Genomic DNA, 15,028 nt, shown 5'->3' with positions numbered 1-15,028 from the left:
AGGTGGGAGTGCTGCAGCCACAGGATCCAATTTTTTCGAAAAATAGGCTATTGGCCTTTGTTTGTCCCCATGTAGTTGTGCTAAAACTGCATTCATATATCCCCCCTTTTCGTCCACGAACAGAGTGAATGGACGAGAATAGTCAGGGAGTCCTAACGCAGGCGCAGAAAGTAGTGCACTTTTTAAGTCACAGAGAGCCTTCTCAGCCTGCTCATTCCATTGCACCTGACCAGAAAGAGGGATGCCAGGGGTGTTTGCTAAATTTTGAAACGGCTGTGCTCTTTCAGTGAAATTCAAAATCCATTGCCGGCTGTAACCTAGAATGCCCAATACAGACATAACCTGTTGTTTTGTGACAGGTCTGGGAAGATTCTGAATGGTATTAATGCAATCGCTAGAGAGAGCTCTTGTTCCACAAGTGATGTCATGACCTAAATATTTCACAGTTGTTTGAATCAACTGCAGTTTTGCTTTATAAAGTTTATGGCCATTTTCTGCTAAAAATAATAACAATTTCTGAGTATCATGTGCACAATCTTCTTCAGTAGTACTACACAACATTATATCATCTACATACTGTATCAATACACTGTCTTTATCTGGCCAAAAGCCTTCTAAATTTTGAGCAAGAGCTTGTCCATATACACAAGGGGCTTCGGTATATCCCTGAGGCATGACGGTCCAGGTCCATCGGCGGTTTAGGAAAGTAAAAGCAAACCAGAATTGAGAATCAGGGTGAACAGGAATAGAGAAGCAAGCATTGGCTAAATCAATCACTGAAAAATAACGGGCGGAGGGGGGTATTGTGGAAAGAATAGTGGAAGGGTTAGGAACAATGGGTGCCCTGGGAAAAAATGCAGTTAACTTGTCGTACGTCTTGAACAAAACCCCATGAACCGTCAGCCTTTCTCACAGGTAAAATGGGGGAGTTGACTAGAGAGTATTTAATTGGAATAATTGCTCCACGTTTCACAAGATCGGAATGTACAGCGTAGATGCCAGCCTCTGCTTCGGGAGACAGAGGATACTGGGCACGGTGCGGGCGGAAGGAAGATATTGGATAGATCACCAGTGGCTCACAGTGTGCTATCCTTCCATAATCATTCTTTCCTTGGGACCACAGTGAATCAGGGAGCAAAGAGAGCCAAGAGGGAGTCATGGTTCGTAGTGAAAAGGCAGAAAGAGAAGGATGGCACAGTGCATGATGTACTAAAAATAATTTTGAAGCACAACTTTAGTAATCAAATGATCTGAGGTATCAAAGATACCCGGTGCAACATGTAACCAGTCCGTACTATTAAGACATTGTTCTACTCATGGTCCAATTTCCACCCAATGGACGGTATTTGATTTGGCTAAAGAAACATGGGGGACTGAACCTCCGAGATAGAAAATATTCTGTGAGCATATGAGATGAACAGAAGCAGCAGCTTTTGTGGATGAAATGAAGATACAGGGGATGTGAAGGGTTTCGGGGCAGGTGCCTGAAGAAAGAAAGGATTCTAGCCAGGGGGTGTCTACTTCTGCAGGGAAATATTGGGCAGTACAGTGTAGGGTGTCAGGGACGTGTAAGTGGGGAAAAAGACAGGAGGAAAAAGAGTGTAGGGCTTTGAGGAGGATGGTGTGTGGGGAAATGTTTAGAGTCCAGGCTGCAAAAGAGGGTTTGGGGTGAGGGGCGATTTGGCACAGTAACTTGGGAGACGAGCAGAAAAACCCTGTTCAGTCATAGAAATGGAGAGAGAAAGTTTTGTCATGAGATCCCTTCCTAAGAGGTTAACTGGACAGAGCTGATTTAAAAGAAATCGGTGTGTTAAAGTGGAACTACTGGTTGTCCAGAAGCAGTAAGCACAGTCACTGTATCTTTCGAGGCAGAGACCTCCTTCAGCAAAAGAGTAGAATGGGTAGCTCCAGTATCGACAAGGAAGGCAGTTTCAGTGCCATTTACTAACAGAGTCAATAATGGATCTGTTTCGGAGTTGTGAGTGAGCAAAGGCAACTGAAGAGGGGGGTCCCTGCGAATTCCTAGGACCAAGCAATGTCTTCAGGTTCAGGCAACGGTGGAGGGGGAGGGTGTTTATGTGGGTAATCCTCCACGTCCCCGACCACTGCCTGGGGTGGCTCCGCCTGTATAATAGTTCATTTGTGCTGCAATCAGCTTAGTCTGTGTGTCTGATTCCTTTTGTTTTGTTTGCCGTTCAGCGCGCTCAGCATGCCGTTTCACTTCTTCAAAAGTGGCACTCTCCCATCCAATACAGGAAGTGCGAACTTTGTTCTGAATATCACTTCTCAGTCCTGAAACAAAAGGAGGAACTGCTGCCCTGGTGCGATCGTCTGGATTGTCTAAACCAGAGTGATTTGTCATCAAATCCTGAATACGATGTGCCCATTCGTCTACTGTTTTATCTTTCTTTTGTTTTGCAGCTAAGATGAGGGACCAGTCAGTGCCCTTTTTATATTTTGCAGCTATTGCCGTTTTCACGGGCTCCCACTGAGCAAGGAAAGGTCCTTCATTATTCTGTCCACGAGGCAATGCCTCATTCCATTGCCAGGGCTGCCCGTTATGCTGCCCGTGGTTAACAGTGGCCCAAGTTGTGCCCAGTTTTCTTCGTAGAACCTGGGTCCACTCGGCTGCACTGGGCTTATACATATCATCCAACTGCTGTAATTGTTCCACGAATTTTAACCCACCAATGACTTTGGGATCAGGCAATTCGGACACAACGTCTTTCAGCTCTTGAATGTCCCAGTTACGATGTATCATTACAGTAGTGGGGTTATTGGCCCCTGCGGGTTGCGTTGGATCATGTCGGGGGTTTTGGATCTCAATCAGGGGACATGAGAATAGAGGGCCTGGGTGTTTGGAGGACCTGAAGGGGGATTGAAAGGTGGTGATTTGATTAGGGGGCTGATGGAGAAGGGTTTGACTTCTAGTGCGTTGTGAAATGGAAGTTCTGGGATCATGAAACCCACCGGCCGCGCCCATTGTGTTACTTTTGTCATCCCCTGGATCAGTGTGTAATGAGGGATCATAATGATATTCTTCATCAAAGAAACCGGACCCCGAGGGATCGTCTTTTAATTCTGGTGCGGTGGGCGCTGGAGGTGGCGGAGGAGGAGATGGGGGCTGTGGATATGGATGGTGTAGGAAAGGTGGGAGAGCAAGTACGGGATATAACGGGTCTTTTTTCTTGCTCTTCTTCTGCTTCTCATCCGACTGTGGTCCCGAATCCGCTTGCACTTTCTGTAACGCTATGAGTAACTCTTCTTTTTCTTTTCTAGTCTTAACTTCCGTGGCCAATAATTCATTACGTTTCTGTACTGCCTCTAAATTACGATCTTTAATAACCAATTCCCACCTATCGAACATGTCCATGCGATAGGGGCCTCCATTACAACAACCTTGCATATTCCTGCATAATATTTTTCTGATTTCCTGCACTTCACTCATATCTCCGGTCCCCTCGACCGGCCATCTCCCCCCACTTTGCTTATTCCATTTTCTACACACCTTCTTAAAATCTAATCCTGTCTTCTTTTCAATGAGCTTTCTAGGGGACCCATTCTTTGGTCCACCAGTATGTGGAGCCTGGAGATCCCCCGAAAATAATCCTTCTAACATTAGGTTTTGAGGACCCTGGGGGACCTGTTTGACTGGCTTGCTATTTGTTTTTCCCATAGTGAGTGGCGGGATATCAGCAAAAAGTGACTCAGACCTCGTTTACTCCCCGTTGTACCCGCTGTCTGTTCCTATCCCCGGATTTCAACTTCAGGTGACTTCGTGTCCTTTTATTTGAGTCAGCAGAATCCTACATCAATACGCCCCGTCAAGTCCGGGATATGGAGGTTTTTACCCCGATCCCTTCATCAGAAGGTTTGTATGCATCAATCTGCCAGGGACTAGTCTCCGTCACCTGAGCAACCCGTTGAAACAAGAGTATGACTAGACAGCGGATAGAAAACTCGACCTCCCATTTATTAAGACACAGACTTTTAACTATGCCCTTTCACCCCCATTCCTCTTTATTATTTTAGGAGCGTGCCACTCGTCCCTTTCTATTCCACTTCACAAGGGGTGCCTTGCTAACATTCACACTGTGCCGTTTTCCGTAGGGTCCCAAGAGCCACTTTCCGTGAGTCCCTAGAACCCTCCTATGGTTCTGATACAGTATGCTTTCTATTCTTTCTTTTTATACTTTTATTACTTCCGGCACACCAGTCAAACCAACAGGAATCCCCCGATCTACTTACCGCGACTCCGTCCGCCTGCCTGGAAAATCACGTCCAGTCGCTTTTCGCTTCGGCTAGGAGGAGGTCAGCGACTCCCCACGCAGGAAATGCCCAGGACAGGCCAGTCCTAACTTTTGCCGGAGCTGGTCCTCCCGATCCGGCCGGAATCGGTCCACTTGTGGCTCACTGGACGATCCCGCTCAGGGAGCCGTCTGCCCGTTCCTGCCCCACGTTTGGGCGCCAGAAAACTGTAGACGAAAAGAATACAGACTGACAGCAGGCAGGTGATATTTTCTTGGTTCTCTTTATTTCACACTTGGAGTCACAGGAAGTAGAGATTCAGAGAGCACAGTCTATTGCCGCAGGGCTCGTCTGAACCCCGATCGACAGTTAGGGGGAGTTTTTTATACCTCTTCATCTCATGATTAGTAAGACAGGAAAACATCCTTATCATCTAAGTAAATTTAAGCAATATGTCTGAGCTAAGTATTTTTTATGTCCCCAAGGCTGACCACAGGACAGACGCCTTGCATTTACACCCTGCAGTCTTGTGACCTTTTTACCCTGAGTCATTCACTTTGAGGAAGCTAACAAAAAAGGCAGCTTGAATCATATCCATGTAGAAACGATTTTCCTGAGCCCTTGGGTAACATATTTTTGTTAGTTCATAAACCAAGCTTTCCTTACTGGCAGAGTTACAAGCATTGCTTATGAAACTTAGTTACCAAACACACAGGGTACGTGGTGCTGAGGAGAACATTCTTCTTCTACATCCGTCCTCAAACTGCAGTGATGTCAGTTCTGACTTAGAGAAGACTTACTTGCCGAGACCGGCCGAAACCTTCCGAAAGTAATGTTGCGAAGTCAGTCCTAAAACATCACTTCCGGGTCTACAACTACGGGTCTAAAACTGCGGTGACATATGGTGCTGTGGTTCTGCAAGTGGATAGTATTGGACAACAGCAGGAGATGAGAACAAGGTCAATGAGTTTAACCTGTTTTACAACAGGTTTGACATGGTGGCAAGCACTGGCACCGTGTCACAGAATGGGTCATGTATTCCCTCTTCCACCATTGCAGATTTTGCTCATCAACATTGCTGAAACCCAGGCATCATTGCTGCAAGTTCTGCTACACCAGGTCCCATTCCCCTGCTCTTCACAGCAGATGAGGTGAGGATGCAGATCACGAAGCTCGAAAAGCAGCTGGTCCGGATGGTGTGTATTCCAGTCTGTTGAAGGAGTGTGCAGATCAACTTGCTTAGCCTCTACAGATATTGTTTAACAGTCTTCAAGGTGGGAGGGTCTCTGTGGAAAACATCATGCCTTGTGCCGGTTCCTGAAGTTGGGTGACCGATTGAAATAAATAACTACAGACCAGTGGCCCTCACATCACACATCATGAAGACACTGGATCGGCTGCTTCTGCATCGCCTCAGACCACAACTCCAGCATGCACTGGATCCTCTACAGTTTGAATACCAAGACCACATTAGTGTTCAGGATGCAGTCCTCTACATGCTACACCAGACCCAGTCCTTTTTGGATGAATCAGATGGTTATGTGAGGAATATGTTTTTTGAATTTTTGAGTTCATTCAACACCATCCAAACCTCCATTCTTAAAGATAAACTGAAGAGGATGAGTGTGGATTCCACCTTCACCTCCTGGTTTCATAACTACCTGACTGGACGACTGCAGTTTGTCAAACTGGGGAACTGTGTCTCCAGGATGGTAGTGAGCAACACTGGAGCCTGGTTATGAACAAAATGAAAACCAAGGAGATGATTGTGGATTTCCAGAGGTCTGTGCCTTCAACCTGTTAACATCTGAGGGGATGACATTGAGGTGACGCAAACATATAAATATCTAGGTTTCCACCTTGATGACAGACTGGACTGGTCTGTGAACACAGATGTCCTTTACAGGATGGTGCAGAGCAGGCTGTTTTTCTTCAGAAGACTCAAATCATTCAGCACATGTAGCAAAATGTTGTCTTTGTTGTATAAGACACTTGTTGCCAGTGTCATCTTCTTTATTGCTGCGTGTTGGGGAGGCAGTATGACAAATATTATAGTCTATTATATTATATTCTGGTTCTTCTTATACCTTTTGAGATGAGACACCACCCTTGAAATTTCTGTGCATACAACAACTGCCCATTCTAGTTTACTAGGGGGCTCCGCCCCCTGCTCGCTTCGCTTGCCAACCCCTGGTGTTGGGAATGACAAAGAGCGTGATGTATGAATGAGATATAGAACAGTGTGACGGTGTAGATGATGCAAATAGAAAGCAAACAATAAAGTGTGTGGCACAGTGTAAAGGTTTATTGGAAAATTTCTTTGTACACGCCGTTTAAGTGTAAAAGGTAATTCCAGGTCAGAACTTGTAAGGTCAATGAAGATGGTCATTATCGTGATCAGAGTCAACTTTGTCAGAGCTTAGAAAGAGTTGTGTCTCTCCAGGAAGTAATGGAATGACTTGGGTATTTATGTTTTCCACATTAATATTTTTTGGACATAATATAGTGCGTTGTGTTAAAAGGGGCATTTGGTCTAATGAGATTGCTGTTCCAAATCTCTCTGTAACTAAGTCGTCGCAGATAAAGGCTTGAGGAATTGTAATAATATGTGGCTGAAGTCCATCTGTATTGGTGAGTGTACCATCTCTCAGTTGTAATAAGCAATTGTTATGATCTGGTTTTGGACATCGTATCTTTTTTACTAACTGTATCTTTTGAAAGCAATGCCAATTGTCTGCGTATTTTAAGGTGCACTGAACAATAGCTGAGTGCATGGCATCTGGAAGAATAGCTAATCACTGTTTAAAATCTCCTCCTAATAAAAGTACCTTTCCTCCAAATCGAATATTATTATTCATAAACGTTTGTAGAAGTTTATGAATGGTGTTGAGTAAGTGACTTCATGCCATTGTACATTCATCAATAAACAACATTTTTTGAAGACGGATGTCACGTGCAGTGCCACCGTTAATGTTCATAGTGGATACCGATTTGTAGGATCTAATGCAGTTGATAAAGATTTCACTTTCAGGTACATCGTCAGTTAGAATCTTCTGTAGATATTCAGTATATGAATGTAAAGAAGGCAGTCTAATTTGACCCTTTTGACAACAACGTCTAAATGTATTACTCGTATTGCCAGTTGTTTCTTCAGGGAAGTGAACTGAATGACAATGATTGCAAATGACATTCATTAATCCGAATGAATTTTCCCGGTGTATGTTTTGCTTGTGCCGTTTGAGAGGCGCGTTGTTGCATGTGTAGTATTTGGGACGTGTTGTTTTGGAGCTGTAATCGATTTGCCTGTGCTGTGTGAGACGCCCGTTGTAGCCTTCCTTGCCGTTAACGTATGTCTGAGACGGGAGGTGTTTCGTTTTGAATCCGTGCCTGTTGCGATGCAGCACTTTGATTGATAGTTTGCGTCATGTGGATCCAGGATGTAGATTTGTGCATATTTGCGTTGTTGATTTGTTTCAGGGTGCACTGTTCCAATGCGATGCAGTATTTGTGCACATATGGGAAAGCAGTATGGGCCATTGCCTTTTGGTGGCCTGATATTTACTAAAAGCAAATGAACTATTGTAGGATCTAACGCAGTTCATAAAGTTTTTACTTTTAGGTACATCGTTAGTTAGAAGCTTTAGTTGAGCTTTGCGTTTTTGGAGTCGAGACATTTTTTCTTTTAGAAATATGGATAAGTAATAAGAAGTATTGCACTCACTGTTAATATGGAGACTTTTCTGCGGTTGAACGGTTAATAGTGCCTTATTGTAATGAGATCCACCTATGCTGCATAGCCGTCTATTTTGTTGTTTCTTTCGTGTTCGTGTGTTTGTTCCTGTTATCCTTTCCTTTTCGTTTTGTACCCGTGACCGTGTATTCATGACTTGTTTCTTTCTCAGCACCCGAAATATGGATAAGTAATAAGGAGGGTCGCAGTCACTGTTAATATGTTTCCTTTTCTGCAGTTGAACGGTTAATAGTGCTTTATTGTAAGGAGATCCACCAATGCTGACACCTATGCTGTCTAGTGTGAAGGTGCTGACGTTCACTTTAGAATATGTGGCTTTGGGTGTGACTTCTTATGGATGTGGGTGGGGGGGGGGATTGTTGAGGATTGTTGTTGCGCGAGCGTCTTCTTTCTTTTTGTGTTCCTGTGTCTTGTTGAATCCCCCTTTGTGTGTGTCCCGTCCCTCGCTTGTAGGGTCTGTGGGGTGGTTTTGTGTTCTTTTTTTTGTGTTTCATGGGCTTGTTGAATCCCCCTCTTGGTGTGTGTCCCGTCCGGTGCCTGTAGGGGGGGGGGGTGCCTTGCTGTTGTGCGCGAGCCTCTTTTTTTTTTTTTTTTTTTCGGGTCTAGTTTCGTGTGCAATGTGTTTCGTGCTTTTCCTGCGTTTGACTTTGCGCCTCATTTCTCCTTTTTGTATGTGCTCACTCCTTTTTTCTGTGGTCTTGTCCGCCACTCGCGGCCCCTCATCCGCCTTTGTCGCCCTCTTTTCTCCGCCTTTCTCCAACTCTCGCGGACTCTTTTTGCGCCTGCGCCTCTCGCGGCCCCTCATCCGCCTCTCTCGCCCTCTTTTGTCCGCCTTTCTCGGCTCCTCAGCCGACTCTCGCGGACTCTTTTTGCGCCTGCGCAGTACGTCTTTTTGCAGCTACGGCCCATGGCCGGATGTGCCTGCGTCCATCATCCGGTTTAGCATTCTCGGTTAGTAATATGGATAGGACATTTGCTGATTTCTTAGTCATCTCTTAGTCATCCTTCAGTACATTTTGTATATTACATCAACCTTTTTTCTTGTACATTCTTTATTTACTTGACCATCTCAGTATTTTTCCTAAACCAATCTTATATTTGAGTGTACATTTTTTGTTCACTTGACTTTTATTTGGTTTCCTACATTTATTAACTCTTTATTCTATTTCTTTAAGATGAATGCTATGTTACCCTAAAATTATTCTTTCACATTCCCCCCTTTGAGACTACATAAAGTCTCACTAGAACTGTAAGGAATAATTTCCTGTTAGAACCCTATTCCTAATCTGTGTAAAACGTATGTATACTGAATATGTCCCTCCTTAGAGGCTAAAAGGAAGTAAAAGATTCCTGGCTAGCTGCATTTGGGGAATAACACAAATGGTCACCAGCACAGTTGACTTGTTAGCAGCAGGAACCCATGAACCCTTGGACTGATCCCCTCTCTGGTATGGCTTGTTTCTCCTTGGGAGTCGAATGATTCATTTGTCTGCAGACATTTAGCACAGCTCAGTCTCCAGATTCAAATTCAAGTGCTGTCATAAAAAATATGCTAGGAAAAACAGCTTTTACCTGCAAAGACTTAATAGTTTTGTTCCATATTATTCAGCATTGCAATACATCATCTGTAATTTGTAGGTTACGTATGGCTCCCAAAAATAGTGTCTCATGAGATATTAGACCTGTTCCGTTGGGGGTACCCCTTATCAAAAATAATGCTAGCAGTTAAACAGTCATTTTATCCAGTCTCTGCTCGTCTGTTAGCCAATTTGTTTTTAATGGTCAAAAATGAATTCCGCAGCTGGTAAGCACAATGCAGAAATTTCCACTCATTGTAGCCATTATGTTCATAAAATAGATCCCTCAATGAAAAAAAAAAATTCTCTCTAGTTGTATCTAGTTTTTCTGTTGTTGTGGACTTCAATTAAAACATATTCATCATAACAAGTAAATCACAACAGTATAAAATAAAGTCAGTCTTAATATATTGTGGAAGATGACCCGGACACAGACAGGCGGACACGTTCAACTCACTCAACACACGTTTATTTACACCATCCATTATTTATATTAGTGCCACACAAACCCCAAAGTCCCCAAAAGTCCTGGCCACAACACAAATGCCTTTCCTTCTTCAGGCCACCTCCTTGCCTCCTCCAAGACCTCGTCCTTCTTCGACCCCACTCAAGCCCTTGACTGGAGGGAGGCGGCCCCTTTTATAGTCACCTGGATGTGCTCCAGGTGCCTCCCGACAATCTTCCACCGGCACTCCCCAGTGTGGCGGAAGTGCCGGCTGCACACCCGGAAACACTCCAGGTGTCCCCGATCCTCTTTCCCCCAGCATTTCCGGTTGTGGTGGAAGTGCTGAGGTTCAGGGCTCCCAAGGTATTGGGGTGCCCCCTGGCAGTGACCACGGGCTCCTACAGGGTTGAGCTTCAAAGCTCTGTACCTGTGATCCCTATAGCCGCCAGGGCGGTCGCCCCCACATGGTCTGGGGAAAGCATAAGCCCTCTTCCGGTCCTCCAGGGCGTCCCGACCAGGTCATCCCCCCAGCCACCTGCGACAATATATATATATTGATTCTCCCGGAAGAGCTAGAAGAAGTGGCCGGGGAGAGGGAAGTCTGGGCATCTCTGCTCAAGCTGCTGCCCCCGCGACCCGACCTCGGATAAGCGGAAGAGAATGGATGGATGGATATATATATTGGCACATAACCTTTGCTGTTATACGAATAACTTTGCAAGCTAAATATCAATCTTTCCTCCCTTAGAGGGAATGTGGAGCAGTAGGGTATCGGTCAGCAAGAATCCTGAAACCAGTCCCATTAATATTATAACTTGGCAAGAGACGAATGTTCTAGTTCTCCTATAGAGAACACAAATATGTCCAGGAGTGGCAAACGAAACAAAAGAAAAGAGAAAGTAGAGTGGTATGGAGGTTATTAGTTAAAGAGTTGTGTTCTGTGGAGGTTCCTGTAGAACATTTTAAAGTATTTAATTTCTTATTCCAGTCTTGAACTAGAGCCTAGACAGGCTTTTCCAAGAGCATAGTTGCATTCATAATTCTTAAATTGAATACATTTGAAACAAGCACGACTCTGCCTAGAGCTAGCCACCTGTCCAAACTGAGCAACTGTGGGAGAAGCCATTGTAAAAGAGGTGACCAAAAACCCAATTGTTGCTCTGGCTGAGCTCCAAAGAAGAAACATCTAGATGGACAACCATTACTGCAATGCTCCACCGATCTGGACTCTGTAACAGAGTGGGCAGATGAAAGGCAAACGACAAAAAATGTAAAGATGTGACGTGCACAATTAAACAAGGTGTCGATGCACAATTAAACAAGGTGTCACACATATTTAAATGAGGTGGTGACGTACTATTAAACAACATGTTGTGCTTTTAATTCAAACAAGGACATTTTAATTTTATGGTAGTGCTGTGGTTAGCATTCATGTGTCACAGCTCCAGAGGCATGGGTGCAATCTTTTAACCTGCCTATGTGGAGCATGCACATTCCCCAAAGACTATGGGGTTTTCTAAGTACTGAAATTTCCTCTCCTATTCTAAAAATACACCAAGTGGAGTAACTTACATCTGTCATATATCCACTATTATTTGCTTGTTTGACGCATTAAGGACTGTGAAAAAAATTTATCACTGCCCAGTTGCTGTATTTCACATTTCCCATATACAGTATTGCACCAGCATACAGTTATATGCATGCAAAGAGAAGCAATCATAGTCAGTAACAACATTATTTTGTATGTGGTGTGCTGCTCTGCTCATGAGATTTGTATAACGTACTGATGTAGCCTTTCAAACCGAGAATGGAGTTTGATTTTTCCAAGATCATTAATATACAATATATTAAGGAAATATTACAGGCCTTCATATATCCCTATTAGTCTGAAGCATTTTACATGAAATTGCATTTATTTATAATAGGTTGGATTTTTTTGATTGAATTAAAAAGGGAAATTACTTTAAAAAAAGAAACATTATCAGTTTGTTGCTTTAATTCTTCAATAATAATAATATTAATAACATTTCAGTTACTCTTATTTGAAAGGAAATAATTTAGGACAGATCCAGGTACAGGGACTGAAAGCAACAATTATGCAGAGTATTGTAAAGATGAGTGCCTCATAAACATTAGATCATCCATCCATCCATTGTCCAACCCGCTGAATCCGAACACAGGGTCACGGGGGTCTACTGGAGCCAATCCCAGCCAACACAGGGCACAAGGCAGGAAACAATCCTGGGCAGGGTGCCAAACCACCGCAGGACACACACAAACACACCCACACACCAAGCACACACTAGGGCCAATTTAGAATCGCCAATCCACCTAACCTGCATGTCTTTGGACTGTGGGAGGAAACCGGAGCGCCCGGAGGAAACCCACGCAGACACGGGGAGAACATGCAAACTCCACGCAGAGAGGACCCGGGAATCGAACCCAGGTCCCCAGATCTCCCAACTGCGAGGCATTAGATCATTATATTTTTTAATTAATTAAGGCTTACTTTCAAACATTGCGTTTTCCATTACAATTCACTGCACAACTTAAAGGAATATCTTGTTACTTCCATCAAGTAATACCGTGCAATATGCAGACCTGTCAAACATAAAGACTTATGATGAGCGAACTCCACAGTGTTCACTTCACCTCGAGTTGGGAGAAATCAAGTGTTTTTTGAATATCGCTGAACTTGGTGAAATGCATTTAAGGCAATGGGGAATGGCTAACTGAATTAAAGTTGACTGGATTATAATGGTGCAGTCATCTTTAAAGTGTCCCTGAGGGCTAGGGAAATGTATGCCAAACTGTACTAGACCAATTATTCTGGTCAAGAGATGACCTGAGCTGTGCGGCAGCAGTGCCAACTACTGCACCACCATGCCTCCATGAGATGAAAGAAGAAAGAACACAGTCAGAGACGTGCAATCATATATCATGTCAAAACAAAGTGGAAATGCTGAAATTGTAGTTAAAAGTCTGAAAAAATACGTAGGCCTTGTAATGGCAGAAAATTCAAAGTGGTGTGTCATGATTGAAGACACTAGCTTTTGAAGTTATGCTGAAGGCTCTCCAAACTGTGCTGATGCTTTGCACTTTTTCTTCTATCAAAAACATTTTCTAAATCATAATAAATCTTCCATTATTATTATTTGATAGAGTCTCCTATGTTTGGGTGGGGGGATCCTTCAAGGTTTATTTTTTATTTCCACGTGGCTAATTATGCATGCATAGGGCACGTGCCTTCTTCCCTTATAATGACATGGAACTGCATTATTTACTTATCTGTTCTACTACTAACTAAGTCCCACAAAGACTGTAATGCAAATGATCATTATATACCCAGGGACATGGTCCCGTCCAATGTTGGCTGTTACAGCTCCAAGGAATGTTGCACGGTCCTTGCAAATCATTAAGGAGTGCTGGAGAAAACAGTTCTCCTAAACCAGCTGAATTATCAGTAAATTCAACAAACAAGGGCAAACATGAATGCAGCAAGTTCACTGCAAATAATGCTTTGGCGAAATTAGCTGATCAACAGTAATATAGACACTCTGAGCATATATGAATCATAAACGTGAGGGCTGATTTTATGTCTCTTTTGCTACTATACCACTCCACTGATATAGCACCTGATCACATGTGAAATCACCACAAAGTACTACATTAGATTACAAAATAGTGACTGTTATTACAATAAAATGGTATGTGGATTCTTAAAATACCAGTAATTTTCAAAGTAACACTTCCAGTTAATCCAACTACAATAAGCTATTAAGCGCCACACTTTTTTAAAAATAATTTACTCTTGCATGGGAAAAATTAAGCTCAGTAATAAAAAAAAGCTAAATTAATAAAACATAGTAAAATCAATAGTATAAAAAGAGGAGAAACTATAGAAAATATTATTTTACTGGCGGGTTGTGTAAGTATACAGATGATGATGAAGAGTTGCCCCTTCAAACCTGGATGCATAACTGCTTAATGCTATTGTTTTTGTTTTTGTTCAGCTGACAGAGGATTTCTTATTGCTTAATTCATAGTTCATTACTGTGAGTTTGAAATCTTCATTACAGTTTCCATCACCATACTGATGTCTTGTGTTTGTCATACCAAGACAGAATTCAAAAAGAAAAATGACAGGCAAAGACACCAGCTGAATTTACCATAACTAGAAAACTTTAGTAGAGCCATCTGTGTGATCAGAGAAACATCGGTGAAAAGTCACAAGGGTGTTGTTTAATCCATCATCTGAGATTCCTTGTTATGCAATGTGACATATTCAAAGTGAGATCAAGCAACTGCAGTTGTTAAACATGGCATAATCTTCAGCTATAAGTTGTTCAGTGTGTAGCACTTTTTTGTAAGAAATATCACTAGTTTAATAATATGATCAGGGAAGAACCCAAATGCCAAGAATCAATGTTGTAAGTCCATACTTTAACTGCTACATTAATTCTCCAGTTTAAAACTAGACCAGTGCAATTTATGAAAATAGCTGCAACACTTAACTCATGACTTTTTCAAATCTCCTACATGAAAGCGGACCCATCACTATTAAAGGACATAAAATCGTGACTGGTCCCCTTTAAGTGATCAGTTTGAATTGTACGCTAACTTATTTTGATAGGCTCCAAAAACTTATTAAACTGGTTGTGGTTTTAACCATTGCCAGGATATAAGGAGAAGTTCTTCTTCAGATGCTGAGGATGTGAGATTATGTGCGTTTTGTATGCAAATATTTACTCAGGTCATGGTTTTTGGGTGTAGGGTTAAATTTTTGGAGTTTATTTTTGACTTGATTTGACAAACTGAATTTTTGTTAACTTCCTCTTTGTTTGTTTATGAGTTAACTAGCAAAATACCCGCGCTTCGCAGCGGAGAAGTAGTGTGTTAAAGAGGTTATGAAAAAGTAAAGGAAACATTTTAAAAATAACGTAACATAATTTCAATGTAATTGTGTTGTCATTGTTATGAGTGTTGCTGTCATATATATATACATAT

At 42.7% G+C, this 15,028-nt stretch overlaps 1 protein-coding gene across 1 annotated transcript in view; it reads left to right on the top strand.

The window, feature by feature from the left end:
• Positions 1 to 6,534: 6,534 nt before the first annotated feature.
• LOC114658154 (alpha-(1,3)-fucosyltransferase 7-like) overlaps positions 6,535 to 15,028 on the top strand; it is a 227,024-nt gene continuing 218,530 nt past the window's right edge. Inside the window, exon 1 of the mRNA XM_051931825.1 lies at positions 6,535 to 6,550. The gene's annotated coding sequence lies outside the window, so the exon portion shown is untranslated. The remainder of the gene's footprint in view (positions 6,551 to 15,028) is intronic.

Source organism: Erpetoichthys calabaricus, chromosome 9, assembly GCF_900747795.2.
Source record: "Erpetoichthys calabaricus chromosome 9, fErpCal1.3, whole genome shotgun sequence".
Classification (NCBI taxonomy): Eukaryota; Metazoa; Chordata; class Cladistia; order Polypteriformes; family Polypteridae; genus Erpetoichthys; species Erpetoichthys calabaricus.
The sequence above is the reverse complement of the archived record's forward strand: the minus strand, read 5'-3'. Positions and strand labels throughout refer to the sequence as shown.